General features: G+C 42.6%; 1 protein-coding gene across 2 annotated transcripts in view; it reads left to right on the top strand.

The window, feature by feature from the left end:
- Nucleotides 1–22,525, top strand: part of cbfa2t2 (CBFA2/RUNX1 partner transcriptional co-repressor 2) — a 45,431-nt gene that overhangs the window by 8,759 nt on the left and 14,147 nt on the right. The window contains exon 1 of one of the 2 annotated variants that reach the window (XM_042505429.1): nucleotides 9,007–9,417. The exons of the other annotated variant lie outside the window; for it this stretch is intronic. The gene's annotated coding sequence lies outside the window, so the exon portion shown is untranslated. Of the gene's footprint in view, nucleotides 1–9,006; nucleotides 9,418–22,525 lie in introns of those variants that run through there. 2 annotated transcript variants of the gene reach the window in all.

Below are 22,525 nucleotides of genomic sequence, written 5' to 3'. Positions count from 1 at the left end.
GCCAAAAAGTTATAGCTATACTTACATACCTTTTGTCATTTCTTTTTTTTATTTGATGCGATGGGTCATGCCTCTGGGAAGACTCAAATATTATGTCACTGTATTTGCTTAGCATCGACTTAGCGCCGCCTTGACTGCCTTAAACTCATGTTACTTTCGGTTGCAGTGCTCCCTTGTTTTCAGTACAAGCAAAGAAATATCCTCTGTAGAATTTTCTGTAACTAAGCAGCCAACTGCAGATGATCTGCTTTCTGTTTAAACCGGCACACATTTGCCCAGTGTACATGAATGGTCATGTGATTGTGATGTGCTTTCAGGCATGTTAGTTTTGACAGAAATTATCTTAAAGTTGTGCTGTAAAAGGCTTACGTGTATGGAGATCATTTCATTTAAAAAAAAAAAAGTGTTTTAAAACATATTTGGAAGAATGTATCCTCACTCTGCTGGTGATGTGCTTTTAATTAAAGCCGCTCATGGCTTTGACAAGAGTGGGAGTTGATGTGAACCTTGACACAGCACAGAAGTTCATTTATTGTCAGAACACTGAAAATAAGAAGATAGTCATGCTGTTGTGTTCTATAAATTATCTGTTGCTTCTCTCTTTTAAGGCTAGACTTTGCAGTTCACAAATGCAAGCCACTTTCAAGGCAAGCTGCTAAATCTGAGCAGTTTTCCACATAGTTTTTGAGTCATTTTAACACTCAGAATCATTAATGTATTAGTATTTAGTTGTACCTTTTATATGATCTAATTATTTAATTTCTGAACTCTGGGGTAAACGGTATGTGTTGTACTAGTGAGTTTAGTGATGGGGAACAAGAAGGTTTTAGCTTGTCTTTATAGGGTGGCACTCTCATTAAAGACTTATATTAACTTATAAATGACGTAATTGAATTTTTAGTTTTAGACCATGATTAATCCCCTATAAAAAAGGAGGCAAAGTAACAAATCTTTTACTGGCCGGCAGCTGTGAACAATACACATACTGTCACTAAAATAAAATTTGTTGTACAAAGAGGAATGTCCAGCACTAGTTATTTGCTGTATGTGTCACGTTTGTGTGTGGGCTCGTCCACTTCTTAGCGAGCGCCCGCTCTTTAACACCCAACTTCTCCCAAACATGGAGTTGTTTATGAGCACTATTCATTTTTATGTGCCAACAATTGGGTGAGGCTGGCAAGTTCTGATCCGCGGTATCATTTTCCAATTAACAAAATTGCTGCATTTAAGGTTTTAACTGTGAGTGCCATAGATGGATATCCCCGACAGCGTATCTGGTACATTAGTTAAACAAGAAAGCGGCTGGAGAGACTTTGAAAAGTGCGTTGGTTGTTGAATATCGTTTAAGGGGAGTTATTGGTGAGAAGGGTTTGGCGTCTGGCTACGCACTTGGCCTCCCTGCGTGGAAACTTGGGGAAGATGCAGCCAAGTGAGCATGAGACCCACCGCTCATAAATTTTAAGCACACATGCAGCCACTCTCTCATTCTGTCTCTTGCTCATACCGACACACAAACACTTTCTCACTCACTTTCCCTCTCGCTCATAAACACACTCATACATGCATGCCTCTCTCTGCCTCATACCCACACTTATGATATTTACTCATCTCTATTTGCTCCCATCTCGTGTTTACATGCATACACATACCCGTTGCACCCCAAGAGCAGCCGTGTGTCTCCCCTCTGTGCGCCGAGTGTAATAGGAGATCTGAGGGTTTTCCGTGGGTGAGTAGGCGGGTCAGACCTTACTTAAACTAATGGCTCCCAGCAGTGTTGAATAGCCAGACACACTGGAGCCGAGGCCTGAGGTTTTGGAATGCCACTGCCGGCTCAATGCCTGCCTTTCATCGGCACCGAGTGAAGGGGAGAAAGAGAGAGAGAAAATAAGAGAAAGGAGGGGGAGGAGGAGGAGGGGAGAAGAGAAAATACGGGACCCATTTGTTTTGGGTGATATGAGGATGCCTGAAAAGGAGGGCACAATAGCAGTGGAATGGACGGACTGAGTGTGTGTGTGTGTGTGTGGGGGGGTAAGGGCGGGTCAGTGGACTGTGGGGACAGACGGGAGGGGTGAGGCGTGTTTGGGCTAGTGGGATGTCAGGAGGGGGTAAAGTACCAGCCAGTGGTTGTTTTGTGTCAGAGCACCATGGGACCCACCCGACCAGCCACCCATTTGTTTTTAATGTCCTTGGGATGAGCTGTGAATGAGTCTTGAGGGAATCAATAAAGTTTTGAATTGAGGCAATGTCCAAACCAGAGCAGATCTTATAAATGTTTTCCCCTCTTTTGGCTTTCCTTTCAAACTACACCAACATAAGAAATTCCCTAGAAAGTGAATACATTTGAGAAAACATTGAAGAAAGTGTGATGTCATATGAATATGATACACCTTTCACAACTGTGGCTGTGACAAAAGCCTATTTATGCTCTATAAATTGATGCAGAAAAGGAAAAAATAGACACAGAGATTGTGCTATAGGGCTGCAACATAGTCCCTTCTTTACACAGAGCCAAACAATGGTGGCGTAGTGGCACTCAAGTGATTTTAGATAGCATGCTGGCATCGTGGAAACAAAAGAGGCGTGATGTTTAACACAACAGTGTCTGCCTCCAGTGTGACATATAAAATACTCGTCGGCAGCGCTTTCTAAACGACAATAATGGCATAATGGCAAAGATAATAATTCACCCTCCCCGTTAAATGGCAGCTGATCTCATCCTCTGCTCTGAGGGTAAGGAGCTCCTGAATTAGCTGCTAATTGCTACATGCTGCTTTTTAAATCTCCCCCAATCAGTTGCACACAACATGTCATCAAAACATCACATCCATCCTGCCCATGGTCCTGTCCTGCCAGCTGTTCTGTTTACACAGATACCGTTTTGGTGCTGTTACCTCCTGTGGTGGCTTAAAGGCGAGACAACCCTGTCATCCCATTCAGCAATTGTACCTTTTATACAGAACAGCTTGGCAATATAACAGTGTGATATACCTGCCTTGAACAGGCAAAGTAAAATGTGACGGTCCCTGTTTTCATTATCTTGTGCCTGCCCACGAAGAAATATGCATAAATAAGAAACACACCGTTTTACCAATCGTGTTACACTTTTCCACCAGTCAAAGTGGCATCACATGCCGATTATGAAGAAGTGGTCCAGAAAAGACAAGAAAGAAGAATACTTCGCTCTAAACATAGATCTAAACAATGCTGGACATTAAATACATGTTTCGTATGAGAAAGTTTGTTAGAACTCAAGGATACACACACTTTGTTTTGGTGAGTAACACTGAATGTAAGCACTGTTCTGTTTGTTTACACGCAAACTCCACAAGGGTCCTTTGAGTAAAAGTGGAAGAGGAGTAGATTTAAATGTTTTTTTTCCCCTTTGGTATTTGAGACCCTTGAAGTAGCAGTGTGAACAGAAGTGAAAAGTGTGTGTGTGGGTGGGTGATGTTCTGGGAACCTCTTGCTTCCACTCGCCATCCTCAAACACTACTTAAAGTTCAGTGTCCAGAACCAACACATACAGTAAAATCCTATCATTCATCTGACCCTGCAGACAGAGAGAAAACAGCCCTCGCTTTAGCCTTCATTACTACCGAGAAGCATCTTATTTTGATCGCTAACTGTGTTGTTTTTTTTGTTGTCTTTTTTTTTTTTTTTACAGTAAATGGTCCTCCAGACAGACATGGCCCTGGAAAATGACGTGTCCCTATTAGATAAATTTGCTGTAGAAGATGTAATGGAAAATGTGGCCATGCAAGATCAGACAGGGAAATCTGTGACTGCATCAGATTAGAGAATATCAGGAGTCTGAACAATGATGAGATGGGGAGAAAGAGGGGAAGAAGAGGGAGGGGAGGCATGCTGGTAACATGGTTAAAGAAGAAGGGGGGGGGGGGGATGAGGATTGGTGGGAAAAATCGCGACATGGATAATGAACCAAAAGTGACATTTTTATCAGATAGCCCAAAAGAGAGAGGAGACAGAGGCAGAGACATCAGGGTATTTGACAGTTTTATAAAGGGCCCTGACACACTAAAGCACACGCCGGCAACCTTTATTATCACAAGAGCCATCTGCCTGAAGCTGCCAAACATACTTGAGCCTTATAATGAAGGTTACAAAGCCTATTTAGTATAAATTAGCCTATCAACATTTATAGTACCCCTTTTACCTAGAAATTAGATTTTGTAACTGTTGGAAAACCTGCCGAAAATAGGCAATAGATTGCTTTCCCATTGGAAGTAGTAGAGGAGTATGCTTTTTCCTCTTTTTTTTTTTTAGTCTGGTGTGTCACATTCAGCGTCATGGACAGGCTGGGAAACAGGTTAGTCAAGTGTATGAAGCAGCAAAGAGCCCAGCAAAAATATTTTGGTGGTTACTTCTTTTATACATAATTCTTACTTATTCACTCTCTTTTTCAAACTTGGTGACAACCACATTTTGAATGGTGTTTAAGTGCTGCTTGGATGGCCAGTCATTGCATGGGCCAGCAAAGGTCTGCAGAGTCATTTCTTCAGGCAATGAATGCAGTTTGTAGCCTTTCCCATGAAATACAAAAGCCAGATGCTGGCATTAATTTTTTTGTTTGTTTTGTGGGGGTTTTATGGTGATAAAGGGGCTTAATAGGTGTAAATAAGGATTTATTGACATGTTATACCACAAGGTGGATCCTCTGAAGTGGGCAATATATAAGTATTAGGTACTTTTATTTTTACTTTTCTGACCCTATGGCAAATCAGTGATTTTACAGATTTGGTGCAGTCCCCTCTTCATTTTATTTTCATGCATTCTTTTGGCAATTGTTTGTCTGCCATTTGCCTTTCTGACGTATTCAACTTTATCATAAAGCATAAGTCATAGTGAGGCGATACAAAGCAAGTCTATCTTTATTTTGTAGTTCTCAGATCTTGGTGGACAATAAAATCAAGTAAAATCAAGGTCAGTTGGAGTTGGGACAGAATTAGCTTTTCTGGCTCACTTTCCACATTATATGAACATAGACAAGCTTCATAGCTGAACATTGACATCCCAGACACATGCTCTACATGCACACAAAATCTTCTAAAGATTGACTAAACACAGTGTGAAATGGGAAAGCTTCTGCCTGTAGGAAGCTGTGGCTGGGAAAAGAACACAAAGCGGCAGCACAGGTTTTTTTTTTTTTTTTTAACTTATGAAAATCTCTGTTATCGTTTCACACTGATTTGGCAGCGACTCTCCCAGTGAAATCCCATCAGCCAGATTACCCTTTTCAAAGCCCTCAGTGAATGCTGAGAACAAAATGCTCTCACCATGTGTGAGTTGTATTGCCGTCTGAAAATCAATGTGATTCCAGTTGCATGATGTGTGTTGGAGGCAGAGTTTCTGTTTTCTTCAACACCTAGCGGCGCCGGTGTGGTCTGTTGCCCACGAGACCTTGTTTCGTCAGTAAATATCTCACATTTCTCAATTTCCATCTTGACGTTAGCTACACTGGAGGACTACTGATGAAAATATTAAGCATGGATTTGGAATGTCCATATGAGACCAGGATCATGGGGATGCATTTCAATGTGGGCAGATTGGGAAAACTTGACACTCCTGTTGTCTGTAAAATGCTGGGTTCTTTTTTTGGACCAGGTGGTAGAGTAAAATCTGCAGCCTTGCAGTCATTCTCACATGCAAATGCATATACACATAGCATACTAGAAACCTTGCAGCATGCATCTTTTATCATTATGCTAGCATGCTGCTTTCTTTGGCTGTTGTGATTCACTTTTGCATTTCTTAAGCCCTAACCCCTTGGAACCTGAGCAAATTGGTTTAACTAAACAAGAAATGGACAAAAAATTGGCAAGAAATTAGTAAAAAGTTATAAGAAAATTACCTGAAAAAAAAACAAACAAAAAAAGGAAAAGAAAAAAAAGAAAACATGAAAATTACTTCAAGAAAAAAGATAATTATTTTATTTTTGTGTTCTGTTTTTAATTTAAAAAAATGAAGATAATTATAAATATAGTTTACTAGACATTTTTGCCCTCATTTTTTGATCGGATCTAATAATCTCACTCAGCTAATTTTCCGGTTATTTCCTCATTACCTTTTACTTTTTCTTTTTTGCACTTTGTGGGACAAGCTAAGTTGCTCACTATGTATTTCCCTTGTTTTTGAAAGAAATCAAAGCAATTTGAAAATGTTTTAAAGGTTTCAATAAGTTTGAAAGGCATCTAAACACAGCTCAAGGAAACTGATGTTGTTGTTGGAACAGCCCGTCTATCTACGGTAAATTAGCACCGTTGTAAAATGAACGTTAACCATTACATCCCCTTTTACTGATGCAGCCTCCCATTTGCAGCACACGCACCACTCGTTTGTGCCATTCACGCAGCAATTTGCTACATCGGCATCTATTGTCATGATAATGGAACCTCAGAAAACACCGTTTCCGCAAGGCGCATGTGCATCCAGTCATTCAGGGGTGTAAAGATGTTAAAGGTGAATGGATGGATCGATTACAAATAAGTTGTCTTGGTGTGTGAAATATGGCTAAGGCCACTGTAATTTTTATTTCCTTGCATGAAAAAAACAAACACTGAATAACATTGAGCAGTACTTTGAAAATGTCTCTAAACTAGATCTTACACAAGTGACTTAACTGAAAAAAAGCAATGCAAATCCATAAAAATGAAGGCACAAAACACTGAATCTTTATAGATGAGTTATAGAAGCAAAGACACAAATGTACAAAACTCATGTTCTGACTTTGGTGATTCGGATCTCGTTCACGCAGTCACCAAGTCTTATAATCCCCTATTCCCTCTTGTCCTCCTTTTCCTCTTCTCTTTTTTTCTGCTCGCTCTAAAAAATGCTGTTTACTTTTTCTAAAAGTGGAAGTTTGGCGAGGGAGCGTGTGAACAGAAACAGATGCTGCATACTCTCTTGCTCTACGGGCTCTCTCTCTCTCTTTATCTCACACACACACACACACACACAATGGCAAACAGCTGCGTGAGGCTTGAGCAGCTACAGCAAAAAGAAGTCATACAGAATGCATACATAGTATTGTATGCACAGTACAGTTTACTCTCCTTGTTTGGGAATCATTTGAAAGGAGTGCTTAGACTTAAGGCCAATACACTTTAAAATGCTGTGAGAGGCTTTTGAAAATGTAAAAGTGGCCATACCTTTCTGATCACAAATTAGGAAAGAGAAGTGGTTCTTTGTGTGCTGTACAATATTTTATGTACCATTGCCTCTTTATTGATCTTTTGTTTTTCTCCCTTTCACAGTGACAACTCACTTGTCACGTTTCCTTTAAAGAGATTTACAGCTTTTCTCAACAGTGCGAGGTGGAAATATGGTGCATGATTATAGAAAATTTGACATCTACACCATTAATTTATGCAGAAAAGGCTCATATTGGTGCATAAACATTCACCAGAATGCAGAAAAGTGGTGGTTTTAAACTCAAAATTTGTGTCAGAAAACAGTTGGTGAATTGATTGAACATATATTTTCTTTTTGTATTGCTCACGTACAATTTTGCGCCAAGGTGATGAAGTTAAAATCAGACATGACATAGCTCAGTTTTTAGCCTGTGTGCTCACAGATCAGCCACCTGCCTTAGCCCAATGCACCTGGGCTTTACTTTAAATCTGCTAGGAGCCTTTGTCTGTCAGTAGTATCAGTTGCAGCTCACCACCTACTATTTGCTACAATAGCATGTGGGTTACAGTATGAGAGGCCTTCCTCATTTCTCCATCTTTCCACCCCCTCCCTCTCTCCCTCTCTCAGCCACCTGGCCTCTGAGCCTGCTGGCTGACCAGATGCACCCTGAATAAAGCAGGCCTGCATGGAGAGAGGAGGGAGATAGAGGTTATTATGGGTGATTATTCAGTCTATATCTAGTTTTTGACAACCAGTACAAGTATAGTGACCCATAATAAGCCTTTTGGCGATTGCTTAGACGCAATTAGGTATGCCGATTTTTACCTGTTTCTTAAAGGCAGAACAAAGAAGTCTTACACCTTCAGTTATTCAGTGCTCTTTACGTGTATATTGTACATAAGGGCCAAGTGAAGAGAGACCACTTTCTCCTAATGAACTGTTTGTATTTATCTGACAGCATCTGCTTATTTGTTTACACAGCCAAGTGCCTGTGGATTCTCACACGTTGATCGTGTTCTCTCAATTGTCGCTTGTCTAATCGAAAACAGATTAATGCCTTATTTACACCAGGCTTACAATGAACTGAGCACTATCCTCTGTGCCTTCTAGAAGCAAACTGGTGGCGGGAATAATAGGCAGGAGGAGTGAATGAAGCACGCAGGCTGCCCGATCCCAGTCAGGCTCTATTATCTTAACCTGCATTGTGTCTATAGCAGCACTTGTGCGCTATGCCGGGCATAAATCAGACAGTGATTTAAGTTTAACTCAGTGAAGATGGAGCGCCGAGGATGAGAGAGTAGCAGAAGAGAGAAGAATAACTCATTCATGATCCTCAAGTGTCCCCCAATGGGTTGGCTGGCAAGGCCGAGCGGCGCATTAAGGAGCTGAGACAAAAGAGGGCATCAATGAAAGAGCCGGGAAGGAGGGGGGAGTTAGTATAAAAACATTTTAAAGGGAGATCCCCTCTTCTCTTGGAGGGGGTAGAGAGGAGGGTGGAGGGGTTTGCAAAGGACCCCCTCCCTCACACACACACATGCAGATGCAAGCACACACACTTTTGTCTCTCTTGGCACGGCCTCTTGTTTAGCCTTTAGGTGCCAAAGCAATTAGTTATGTTAATTGCAAGGGCCATTGCCGGTGAATGCAGGTTGAATAGAGCCAGTCAGCAGTGGATGATTGGCCAGGATCCACGGGTGAATGGGTGGAGGAGGGGGGGGGGGGGGCCCGAGAGGGGGGGGGGGGGGGGGGCTGTGACGTCACTGAAGCACCCGGCCCATGAAAACAGAGGAGAGGACAGTGTGTGGGAAAACAGGGGAGGAGCTAGAGGCGAAAGAGAGAGACCAGAGGGTGGGAAGCTCAGAGCTTGAGAGGGCGAGTGCAAGAGAGGACCCACACTCACACAGAGAGAGAGAGAGAGAAAGAGAGTTGAAGAAAATAAACGCAACTGTGGAGGCAGATTGAGGGAAGGAAACAGAGATCTTCATGTGAGAGAAACAACAAAGACAGAAAGAAAGTAAGAGAGAGTGTGTGTTGTGCAGCGTTGCGCTGGTCTACTCGGTTATCTGTCTCCATCTGGGTGCCATCTGTGTCTCTGGCTCTGGCCTTCGCCACACTGGAGCTCACATATGTGGGAATGCAAACACATGCCTGACATATGAAGGCGTGGAGTCACAGAAAGAGACAAAAAGGAAAGGATAAGAGAGCGAAACCCAGCCACTGCAGCTGACTTTCTCAAAGGACTCAAGAGTGGACTCTACTAGAGTGGAGGTAGGAGAGGAGCGACGTGGAATATGTGTTTTTTATGGGTGTATGTTCATTTATCTCAATCTGTAAGTGAGTGTGTGCTTTTGCAAACAGTGCATTTGTGTGTGCGTCTGTGTGTGTGTCTGTTCCATCGTAATTCCCAGAGCTGCTCTGTAGTGCTGTACAGATGGTGCCTCATCCTCTCCTCTTATCTCTTCATCCTTATCTTGTGAGGTAGGAAGGATGAATTTGTCTGTGCACATCCTTCAGCAGTGCAAAAAACTTCTGCTGCCATATGGTGAAAAAATATATTGATTCTGAAAAGACTTGTTATCTTGTGGAAATTTTTATACGATCATTTTCTTGAAATGTTGCTCAGTTTTTAGGGGTGATTTCACCAAGGAACTGCATAGAAGTACAGTAAGATTTTCTTTTTCTGTTTCTCTCACTTGATATAGCCCCTAAATCAACTCATAAACACATTGGCAACTTTTAGTGTTTGGCATTATCTCTAGCAGTAGAAGTTGTTTTTTTTTTTTTTGAAAAAGGATGCTTTGGCAATCTGACACCTGAGGTCTTAGTATTATTCCCAGAAACCTATCCTCACATCTTTTAGTGAGCAGCCAAAACATGGATCCTTCTGTTGCTTCTTCATTTTTTCAACTTGGCCCTTATCCCGCCACATTTGCTTCCACTTGTTGTAAGTAAAAGCAAAGTGAAACCCACCTGGAATTATAATGATATGTGGGAACAGATTCCCTCGTCTATAAGTAAAACTTCCGCATAAATATCAAAACCTGCTTTCCCAGACGGATAAACAAACACAGCAGTGTGATTGGCTCCATGTGTAAAAGGGGCTTATCTTGCTCAGCTGTCATTTTACTCTGATAGTAATCAGTTTTTCCACATGGCAAGTAGAGCAGAAGAAAATAGGTAAAGAAGACGTGTGCATCTGTTGTACAGGATCCCAGACATATGGGAAGAGGAGGGAAACTGCTGCGTCTGTCTTTCATGCTGTGCCTACATGTTACACAACACCGACATCGGTGGGAAAGCAGATCCCAACTGAGTGCAAATGTCACATTGTTGCACGGCGGATATTGTGTAGGAGTAATTTGAGTTTTACCCATTGGTAGCACCTTGCAGGAGAAACTGCACAAAGGGAGGGAGTGAGGTGTGTGAGGGAGCAGCAGACAGAGAAAAGGCAGAGAGACCTGGCTAGTGTTATGCCGGGGCCAGACCAGTCCATCAGGGAGATAGGAGCGACTAACTGTCGGCTGCACAGTCTCAAAGCAGAGACCCCTGTCTGGTCTGCTGGACACTGTCACACACCATGACAGCAGGCACTGCTCTGCGTCTCTGTGTGTGTACGGAGATCAAGGATTTTTATTCAGAAATTTTACTTAGCCGCCATTCATCCCTGACATGCAGTTGCTGTTATTGTCAAGGATTTATGTGGCTGTTGAAGTTTTTGATCGCATGCTTGATATCGTCTAAGGAAGTGTGTGTGTGCATGTGTGCACCAGGTGTCCTGTAGACACAGTGTCTGCTCAAGTACAAGGTTGCTTTCTGTAACCCTGTCCCCTTTCTTATTGACCTTCCTTTCCAGCTGTGTAGTTATCTGCTTAAAAGTGTGGTAATAAATGCAGAAACAGACCACCATGACACTTGCTCAACATACTATTATCTTGAAGAATTCATCCACAGTATACCCCCTCCTTTCCTCAACACACACACATGCACACACGGAGAATAGAGCAGCTGCTTCAAGAGTTTGATGCAGGAAGTGCTCTATTAGTTCCAGTGGCGAGGACTGTGATATCTGGCCCCGGGGGTTCAATGAGAGGTTGTGTGTCTGAATGTGTGCTGTGGCTCATGTGTGGACATGAAAGGGTTAGATCATTTACTCAACAGAAACAGCTCAGTCGCTACAAGTGGTGCCGTGAAAGATTGTTTCATCGTCTCCTGACAGTGTAAATAACTGTGTGTGTGTGGATGTTGTTCCGGTGCCAATGGACACCCACCCCCCTCCCCCCCCCCTATCGCTACTGCTGCTACCCCTTTGACATTGTGTGGTAGCCCCTCTCCTTGTGCTAAGTGCATGAGTTAGAGGTCTAGTGACCCTTTTGCCGGCCGGAGAGACCCGCTCAGTGACCCGAGACAAGAAGTCTATTTACTGGCTGGTGTGGTCTGAGAGGGACGACTATCAGCACATGCTTAAAAGGCTCTAAAATTACCTCAATTGAATTCCTCAGACAAATCAATTCAAGGTCTGTAGTTCGTAGTCAAAATTAATTGTCTGTGTAAATACAGGAACAATACATCACATAGAACTGAATTGATACAAAAATTTGTATCTGTGATATTAAATCGAGAGACTTTTTAAAAGAGCAAAAAATATAGAAAGATAAAAAGATTAAAAGGAGCTCTGAAAGCTGCATTAAACATTTTTTGAACACAATAAATTTAAAACATTCTCACAAAAACAAAGCTGCTAACATGTTATGGTCCAGACAAACCAAACTGACATTGAAGAACTGGTGTTGCGTCGCCTCTCGTGGCCTGTGTGTTAGCTGAAAAGTTGCAACTGAGCCCACTGCAAAGACTACAGCCGGCAGCCAGCTAGCACACACGTTCTGCGCCTGTGTAAGAGGAAATGGCTCCATACCAGCAGGCGGCTGTAGTCTGCATTTGTTATTCAAAAAGGTAAACAGGGAGACCAACAGGACAGAATCAAGATGCTAGTTAGCCAGTTAACAATGTAACTAGAAGTGGAAACAACAAATTATATTTACAATGCATCAGCAAAAAATAAGACGATAAGAAAACCTTCTGCTGAAGAGCTCAATCAGGTATAACAAGTTTTTCTTCGATCCCCTCGATTCCCTCTTGACTTTCGGCGTTTGTTTGCTTTCCTCACTTCCATTTCTCTTCATTAGCCAACAGGTTCTGACGGCTTCAGCGTTGACTCAATATGCTGAATCAGCGGCAAAAAAGCCAACAAAGGCCAACATGGGCCAAAAAGGGCTAATGCTGTGGGATACACCAAAAGAATCTGTCTTTCAAGCTAGTTCAACATCTCACATTGGACATTTGTTGAATTATTATTAGCATGTGCTTAGTTTATCTGAGCTTTTGGTTTGAAATGACCGCCTTCACTTTTAGATTTGGGGTTGATGATGCAAAGACGTAATTTAAGGTCTGCACAAAGGTTGTGTTATTTCTCAGCAGCACTAGCCAGTCTTAAACATTAGACAGGTTTGTTTGACTGTTAATGTCACAAATATTATGTAAGGATGCCTTCAAGCTAAATTTTCCAATATTTAACTAAGGAGGCTCAGATACGCAGAAGGAACACTGACGTTCGCTGAGCCTCTGTGAAAAACAGGATGCGTTCAAACATGTGTAACTTTTCCTGGAAAGACGGTGTTATTTTCCAATGCAAAACCCAAAAGGCAAAGAGCTGATACTCAAGAGGACGTGCAAGAGCAAAAGAAAATTGTATGTGCCTGTGTTGTTAGGTGTGTGTGGGTGGAAAAAAAATGGGTGGTGCAGGCTCTCCATGAATTGTCTGTCATAGTCATTATTTTCCCTCTCTCTCCTTCTGAGAAAGTATGGACAAAGAAATGGGTGTATTTTCATAAACAAAAGACAGATAACTTATTTGCTCTGCTGAGACTAAAAACTTTAAGCAGACAAACACAGATGGACAGTTTTATGTCGGTACAACTGTATAATGCTATTGTGCTATTGTGCAATTGTGTACGTACATCTACTAGAAAAGACACTGTGTTCTTAAACACATGTGCACTCAAACCCATACAACAAGTACACACAATAATACTCATCAAAACACGCCTCTGCTCACACGTTCACAAACACACACTCATCCTCCCTAGCTATCTCTGTCTCATTCTCCTCATTGTTTTGAGCACAGCTGGCCTCTTTGTTTTACTTATCTGTCTCTCTCAGCGGTTGTTGAGCTCTGGTCTTTTATACAGCTGGGCTAAGCTTCTACACTGAGCTCTGTTTATGGACTCTATGGACCATACTGCTCAGCCTTGATTCACTGCATCCCCAACACCTGAGGGTGACAGATTAGTCATCTGCATCATCCATGCATGGGGAGAGGATAATGTCTTTGTTTTAAGACAATGCAGTAAGTAGAATTGTCTCAAGTTTCTCACCAGCCTTGCTTATGCTCTGCAGGCTGTTTCTCCACAAAAAGTAATGCACCAAAATTCATGCATATACCATGAAATCATGAGCCAGTAATCTGTGTATAACCCAAAATTTGGGGAGGCTTTGATCACGTGACTAATGCACTGATGGGACTAAAAAGAAAGCAATCCTGTAAGGTGAAAGGTTGGGACGGGACTTTTCCTTGGAGACTGGAGTTTGGAACTGTGTAAACTTTGACCATTGTAAGGTACGCCCTCACCACCTGACTTCGCTACTTAACATTGAGTGTGTAACTTTACTAATGCCATGTGTGGGGCGTTAAATTGTGGGATATCATACTGTGAGGTTACCCAATCATGCTCAGGGGATGAGGAGACTAACAATAAAAATGGAACCGGGGAAAAGGAAAGTGGAAATGAGTGTATAAATGTTGTGATCTATTTACAAACAAAAACAAGACCATTAAAGTATACAAGACAGTCTTTAAAAAAGAAACAAAAATCTGTTTTAAGAGCGATACTAATTTACAGTTAAATGACTACATCAGTAAACACACAAGAGTTCACCACCCTCTCTACAAGACAGGGGTAAAGATCACTGATTCTGGTGCTTTCAAACTAATGATTTCTGTCCCAAATCCAACACACAGCACCCACCTGATCACCAAGTATTTGCTTCGTCAGTCCTTATAAACCGCATGCTCCTTATGAGCAGATTGAGCACAGGTGTGCTCAGTCACTCTGTGTGCAGTGAGGAGGAGGGGAGGGTGGCACCTGGAGAAGTGCGCACACACACACACACACACACACACACACACACACACACACACACACAAAGAAACAGGAAACTGAAAATGGATAAAACCACCTTTCACCTGTAACACATACTGTTTCTTGTGCAATTTTGTACAAACCCTTGCATGAGGATATGTTGCTCAGTGATATGACTCATATGACTCAGTTTTGGTGTGCTTCACAGCATTTTTGACTCTTTGACTCTTTTGCAGTTTGACTGTGGGGCGAAGGACTTATTCTGTAGAAAATGTAAGCATCAAAGACTTATTTACCTGCACTCTAGTGAGTTTTTGTACACCAATTTGGGCCTAAACTACGTTTGTGTTTTTATTTGGGGGGAACAAATGCACGCTCTAAATATTAAGGGGGACGTGTATCCTTTGGATTCTACACCAATGCTGACAGCACATTTTATAAAAGCCTGACTAGAGAAATATGAACATTGCACACCCTGATCTACCTTGTGACATGACAGAAAACTGTAAGTTGTGTATGGTAAAATACTGTGTTTTGAATCCCCAGAACAAATTGTGTACCTTCATCAACCATCATATTCTCTGTCAAGACATTCTGCCCACATATTTCTCTGGAGAAGTGTCAGTGAAATGCCAAAAATGTAAAATTGGTATGAATCTAAATGCAGAGCCCACTGAGTCATTGCTCTCATTCTGGGTCAAGAAAGACTGAGCAAATGTCTTCAGCATGGCCCAACATCTGGTTGGAGCCTAGCCCAGGCCGTTTGGCTGTTGAAGCCTCTGACACCTGGTCTTAAACGGGCCGTTCTTAATGCATGCTTTGTTTTCTCATGTCTTGAGCTCGTATTTTGTTTTATGGACTACTGTAACTTGCTAGTTCAGAGCGCACTTCTTCGTATGTACGTTTGCTGAAGTATGGAGCCGAGGAAAAACAGTATTTTGCCTGGCTGCAGGTTAAGTTGATTGGCTGGGTTTATAATGTATAGGAGCCATCCAGTCTTTATCCTCCAGACACAAATGATGATATACATCTTTGCTGAGTGTCAGGGAAGCTCTATAAATCTGCTCTGACATCATACAAATTTTGTTTCACCCTGAGAATAAACATGCTGGGAGAACACAACTTGATTTTAAAGCTGTCATACTTCCTAAATGTTTTTTTCTTTGCGGTCTTGGTCTCTTTAAAAACTCAACAGGCTCACAGTGATTGATGGGCAGGCTAACCAATTAGTTACGGAGAGGTGAGAAGGGTTGTAACCAGATAGGCAGATAATCTACTGGCCCTCGGAGAAGGCGAGCTGGTGTGAGAGAGTCTGCGTATGTGTGTGTGTTGGTCTCACAGCTTTTGTGGTTCGAGGTCATGATTGACAGATTTGAATTGTCTGTTATGTCACAGTTGTTATTTGTGTGGTGTATGTGCACACGTGCCTCAGGCGAGCCATTTCAAAGGTGTGTGTGTGTGTTACTTCAGGGATAACTGTCCTCTCTCCACTAAGCCGATGACAAACCCAACACCTGGTTAATGGGGCCAACACACACACACGCACGATGACACACATCCATTTCCAGCCATATCCCTCGTGGCTCAGCTGTGCATGACGCAGGCGTGTGTCTGTGTTTTAAGTTTGTGCCACTTCAGATCACACACATTATTTAACTCAGTGACAGAAGCTGAATGCAGCTACACATATGTGTGTGTCTACAGGGATCCAGTGATGGGGTCCCAACAAAGACATTAAATTTTGCTTTCTTTATTTATATAGAACCAAACGAGAGGCATACTGCTGCCACAGTGTGTGAATTTAGACAGCATGCCAGCATTCTGGAATCAAAAGGAGTGTTGGGTGGCGGGATATGTAACACAACAGTGTGACATTTCACTGTGGTTTCTAAACAATAACGATCGGTTCTCGATAACGATCGAGAACATGGCAACAAAAATCCCAATTTTCCCAATTTGGGGACATTTTCAGCCTCTGTTCTTCTCTGAGTTAGTAGCTAACTGCTGCTAGCTGCTTTTTACATCTCCTGGCAGGGGTTCCTACACATAACACGTCGTCAAAAGGTCATACTCGTCCCATCTATCCAGCTCTGTTTACTCAGACGTTGATTTGGCACTGTCACTACCTTTGTAGCAAGTGAAAAGGCAGGACAACTCTGTCCCGCCATTCCCCAATCATACTTTCTACACACTACAACGAGGCAAAATAACGGTGTGACATTTCAGCCTTGAACAGGCAGTGTGAGGGGGCTCTGTCAAATTCATTAGCCACATTTACTCTTCACGTGGGCCTTCTATCCAACTTTTAGGCATATTGTTTTTCTGGGACATATAAAGGATCTAGAAGTAATAATAGCCGAAATAGAGTGAAGAACTGAAAGGTACTGCTGTTGATAAGTTATAGGTTTAAGTTATAGTTACAGTCCTTAATTAAAGAACCAGATATCTGTCAAGTTTAAGTTGCTCTTGCTGATTCGGTGATAGGCTTTGAAGAAGTTCCCAACTCTGACATTGCAGCAGCAATAAAATATGACTAGTGTTTTTGAGTGAGTGGAAACGGCTGTCCACACAAACAAAAACAAAGACAATAACAGTGATGAACAATGGAATCACTTTCAGAGCGATTTGCTGAACGAGAAACACTGACAGTCGATCTAAATCCATCCAGATTTACAGGGTGCCAAATTCAGCGTGGCAGATGATATTAACTCATCATTGAGGTTAAAAAAACACAACACTGTGTTATGAATTAAGCAGCCTTTTAAAGACACTATCAAGAAGAAGGACATCTTGAATTGACTCCGGCCCTTAAAGCCAATAATTCCAAATCTTATCCAGGACATTCTCCCTGCAGTCTGACCTCATGTACACGTGGACGCTGTCCGTTCTTGCTGGCCAGCCTCTGCCAAACCTCCTCTGCTTCCAGCATCACATCACTGCGCCTCTTTTACTGCTCATTCTTAGTTTTATGGAAGACGTCTGTCTGCTTTGCCGTTGTCCCTTCTTTCTCTCTCGCTCTGCCACTAAGTATATTTCCATCCCCAGGTCAGTTTTTTTTACTATGTGGCATTCTGGATTACAGTAGTGTTATTGTAATTATCTCACTGAGTGACAGAGTCGTGCAAGGGCTTCTCTCACCATCACATTAAATCGTGACGTGTTCACGTCGGGAACACATCTGTGTGCCTCTTCACATGTGGGCAAGAAAGTCACATTGCCCCGTCTTTCGCCTATACATTTTTCCTCCTCCAATGGTGTCCCTCTGTCCTCTCCCTGTCCATGCATATATCTTTCTTTTTCTCCCCCCACTTACTGTCAACCTTGCCACCTCCCCATCTCTCCCCTCCCTTGCAGAGTGAGGAGCAGAGTGTTGATATTGGGTTTTGTCCAAATATGTAGTCTACGGGGCTGGAAGGTGGTAATAAGAGCCAAGAAAAACAGCCTGGCTCTGAGTCTGACAACCAGGCTTGTCTTTCTGATGAAACCAAATGAAAACAGTATTTTCTGTCCTTGTTATTCCCTCCCTCCCATCCTTCTCTCACTACGTGCATCCCTCCTTCTCCACCTCTGGCGCCTCGTATTTGCAGACTAATTTCTAATAAAGGTTGGTTCTTGTTAAACACTGTTGCATCATTTATAGGCAACTTTTGTCTTCAGTAGGGATTTAATACACAATGTAATTTTAAAAGACATATGGATATATTTTTTATATTTTTAAAGGACCTATTTAAACATTTTAAACATGTCACCATACATTAAACCATTGTAAACCAGTGTATTGTGCATTGTAAAAAGTATTTGTTGACCGCTTTCATGGAGGTGAGACAACAGTGTCGTGACAACAGTTGAGGAGGTGTCAGTCCCAGGAGAGCAATATTATAAATTAAGTTGATTGAAATAAGCAGAGGGGACACGTGTCTCCTGATTTACAGACATTTGACACCACCGGAAAGCCTCTCAAATACTTAAGTCCTTGAACCTGCCGTTTAGCTATGAGGTTATAACGACAACCTGACACTGAGAGAGAACATGTACTGTCGAATTATCTTGTTTTTATAAGCGGTTGTGTGGGTGTTGGTGCATGCACCCTTGTCTTTGCAGTGTGTGTGTGTGTGTGTGTGTGTGTGTGTATGTGTGCGCGTGTGTGTGTGTTTGTGTGTGTGGGTGGAGGTCAGGAGGGAGCGCAGGATAGAGGAACAGATGTGTGCTGTATTGTGGTGGTGTGCGTGGACGGACGGGGACCAGGTGCAGCCTTTGTCTCCCCGGCATTTAAGTCCACTCGCTTGCATTCAGCCGCCTCGTGCCTCCCCACCCCTCCCCTCCATGTCCTCCTCAACTCCTTGGAGGGAAGGCAGAAATGTGTGTGTGTGTGTGTGTGTGTGGAGGAGGGGCCACCTTGGCTTAGCAGAGGAGGCTCCAGCAGTCCCTCCTACACCCCCCTCCTCCTCCCTCACAGGTGACTGTTGGAGGTCCCAGCTGGCCAGCTCTTGGCCGATTAGATCCATATGGTACAGGAGGAGGAGGAGGAGGGGGAGAGAGAAGTGATCATCAGTTGCATGGGTGCTAAGGGAGCTGTTAGCTTGTCCCTTTTTTGCCCTGAGCTTCGAGACAGTTTCATAAATGTTTGCTATCTGTCACACTTCATCACTTTTTTCTACTCCCTGTGTGTCGCCCCATTTTTTCTGTTTACTCTGAGGTTTGTTTTTATGCTATTTTCCCTAGTTCATTTTCAAATCAATTGTTCTCTGTTGTTTTGGTTATTTTCCATGGTGATACTGTGGTAGTTATAGCCTATTAGTAGTTGAAAATTTTTATTATGAATGTTGGGTTGATAGAAGTCAGGATGCTTTAATACTAAGATGAATATACCAGCATGTTTTGATACATGCTGTTTTATAGAGGGTTTAAAAGTTGATTAAAGGTTCTATATATACAAAATCAAAAACATTAAGGCAACAAACCACTATCTGCTATGTAAATCTAAAGTGAAATTGCCTGAGCAGAGAATGAAGCCATGCGTCCTCTGGTATAATCTGAGCTTCTCTGTGGTTTGTTTTGGTGAGTGGGTACAGTCGCATGTGCATGTTAGTGCATGTGTTATAACCCAAATGGCTAGCTTTTTGCCACCACTTTGCTCTGCACTCATATGGCTCATATGGCAGTTACAGCTGTAAATGAGATAGCGGGTGGTGAAAGCTAACAACTTCACATGCATTGTGTTTGCTGTCAAGCTATACCCACCAAAACATGCACTGTTTGCTCAGAGTTAAGTGAGGAGGACATCAGGCCTTCTTTTAAATTGCTTGCTAATATTGTTGTTGGTTAGAAAGCTGCAGTGTGTAAGCTAACTCAGTAAAACCTAAAATTTTAACACATAAAAACATAAGGCCTAGATGTATCTTTGGACCACTTTGGAGTTGGAGGCTGTCCAGGTTAGTTAGCTAGCTTTTTCCCTACATGTTTTAAGCTTGACTAAACATGCCCTCTTCATCTAACTCCTGGTAAAAAAAAAAAATTAATAGCTGTTTTAAGGTTTGATTCAGTTAGCTGTGGGTGTCTGTGGGTGTTGACACATCTTCTGAGCCGGCATAGTTGTAGCATTGCACATGCTCTCAATTGTCTTTTTGCTCCCTGATAAATTAGTCAGGCCTGTGTTACATCTTCTCTCACTTCATCTACACTGACAGGACAGAGATAGCAGGACGGCACAAGCACACACACAATCCTACAGCATACACTTGCACACACATGCCTTGTGACTCAGAGCCGCCAGAGAGTATAAACTTCAGAGCAAAACCACAAGCTTAATAAAGCTTAACACTGAACACATTTATTTATACATTACATCAAGTGTAATTTATTTGAACTGACTCAAACTCGGTTATCCATCCTCACTTCACGCAAGGAGGTAAATGAACGTTCTCGGCACTTTATTTGTCTTGTCGTTTCCGATTTCATTATTTAATGGATTGGCTTCAGTCACAGTAGTGGCCCACTGGGAATAACCTTGTTCTCTCTCTCTGGTCCATCTCTTTTCTCTTCCTGAGCCTCATTTTGAATCATCACCTGCAGAGGCAAAGGCAATTAAAGCCGATTGAATGTTTTAATGCAGACGAGCGTCACCTGAAGCTGAACAAACAGGGAACACCTGGCTAGCAACGACAGCCATCACCACAGATGCACATTAGTTTTCCATCCCTGCAATGACAACTGCTGTAGAAAGCAAATAAGTAAACCCAAGGAGGCCCAACTTACAACATTATACAACTTTATTTGTATGATGAGATGAGACAATGTGAGGAACAGCAGCACGGAACAGTGAGAAGAATTTGTAATTGTTTTTTTAAAAAGAGAATAGATGACGTCGTCTTGTTTCCAGCTTTATATTCAGTATGCATCGGTCTGCTCACAGTGTTATCTCCTTTGCTTCAAAGTGTTGCCTATGCATCGTGGCATTTCCATGTAATCCTCTTGATGTGCAGTGAGGAGCTTTGTGTACCTTGTTCCATTAGAGCAAAGATGACAGGTGGCAGTTAGACCAGACAAACACCCCGCATCCTCCTCTAAGCCTACATTCACCTGAGTTAACATCAGACCACTTTGTACACTATGTGTGTGTGTGTGTGTGTGTGTATTTTGTGGCTGCTGTAACAGCTGCCTCCCCTGACGGCCCTGTGACTATACGATGGACTCAGGTGCTCGCAAGCCAGATGAAGTCATCCAGCTATGTGCGCTGTCTAATTGACAAGCAGAGGCAATTCTCTGCGGGCTGTCAGCACTACATGCACACACACCTGATGTCTCCCGTTTTGGCTATTACCTCTGGCACGGCTAACGACGGATCATGCCACGTCTTAAGATGGTATGAACGCAGCTGGAGCCTAATTTCTCAGTTGAAATGTATGCACAATAAGACATATGTGCAATATGTTGTGCATGTTTATGTTCTGTGTTCTCGTGTCAAACCGTCAGTCAAACACAATAGGCCTGCAAGAAGCTTTACAAGGATGACAGTCAATTTGGACACAAAATTACTGCTCACTGCCAGCGGAGAACTGTTGATGGTGTATCAACATGTCAACTTGTGAATACATTTACTGAAAAGCACAAGCTGAATGCCTGAGCTCTTGTGTATATGAAGTTGTTTACATGGTAACGGTCTTGACACTAAGGCCATATGCCCTGTTGATTCTGTTATTGAGATGTCAGTCTAATTTCCTGGCCATACGGATGGAGTGTGCGGAGCTTTGGAGCTGCTGCTTGTGCGTGCTGCAGGCTGCTTCCTGTGGTGCACTGGCAGACCGCGTGTGTGGTGGGCACGACAGTCCAAATGTCTGCGTAGATCCCTCCTTCCTGCCCCCTATGTTGGTGAACAGGTGGAGCGATGGCAGGCAAGCCACAGGGCTGAGAAGGAGGAGAGGGGGGAAAGAGAGCGCGAAAAGGACTGCAAAACAGAAGGAAGAACAGTCAAAGCCATATAATGAATTGCAGACATGACAGATGAGTTGCATGGGGCAGATTGAGAAAGTGTGCGGATAGATCGACTCCGGAAGGCAAGCGGGGCTGAGTTTATTGACAGAGTTTATTTTATGTGTTCATACTCGTATATTCACTCATACGTTTGTTATTTTACTTTTCGCTGAATTCTGAGAGGTCTGGTGTGTTGGATTCAGTGGTATCTCTTGGCAGAAGTGGAATATAATGTAATGAGTATTTTTTCTTTGGTGTATCATCATCGCCTAAAGAAAAGAATTGTCGTGTTGTCGTTACCTTAGAATATGTCGTTTTCATCGACATATGGAGTGGGTTCTTATCTTTGGAGTTTGCCATTGCACTGCAATGTGTCTATGGTAGCCCCAGAATGAAAACCAACTGGCAAACACTGGCTCTGGATAGGGTCATTTGCATTTTCACATGGGCCATGACACTTAGCAGCCCCACCGCAATAAGCAGTGTCGTGAAAAGACGGACTTTTTACATGAAACTGCATTTTTTAGTGTCTGTCAGTTTAAATCACCAGGTCTGTTTGTTTTGGAGAGGGAGTGACCTCTGAGGACAATTCAGCAAAAGATGTACACATTGGCAGGTGCTGAGCTAATGGTCTGTCTCCAGTGATCCAAACAGCATCTGAAAAACACTCATTTGTAACTGAAACAGCTTTTGCAGTGTTTTTAGCCATA

The sequence above is a fragment of the Plectropomus leopardus genome, chromosome 2 (genome assembly GCF_008729295.1).
Source record: "Plectropomus leopardus isolate mb chromosome 2, YSFRI_Pleo_2.0, whole genome shotgun sequence".
NCBI lineage: Eukaryota > Metazoa > Chordata > Actinopteri > Perciformes > Serranidae > Plectropomus > Plectropomus leopardus.
This window is presented reverse-complemented; position numbering and strand designations above follow the sequence as displayed.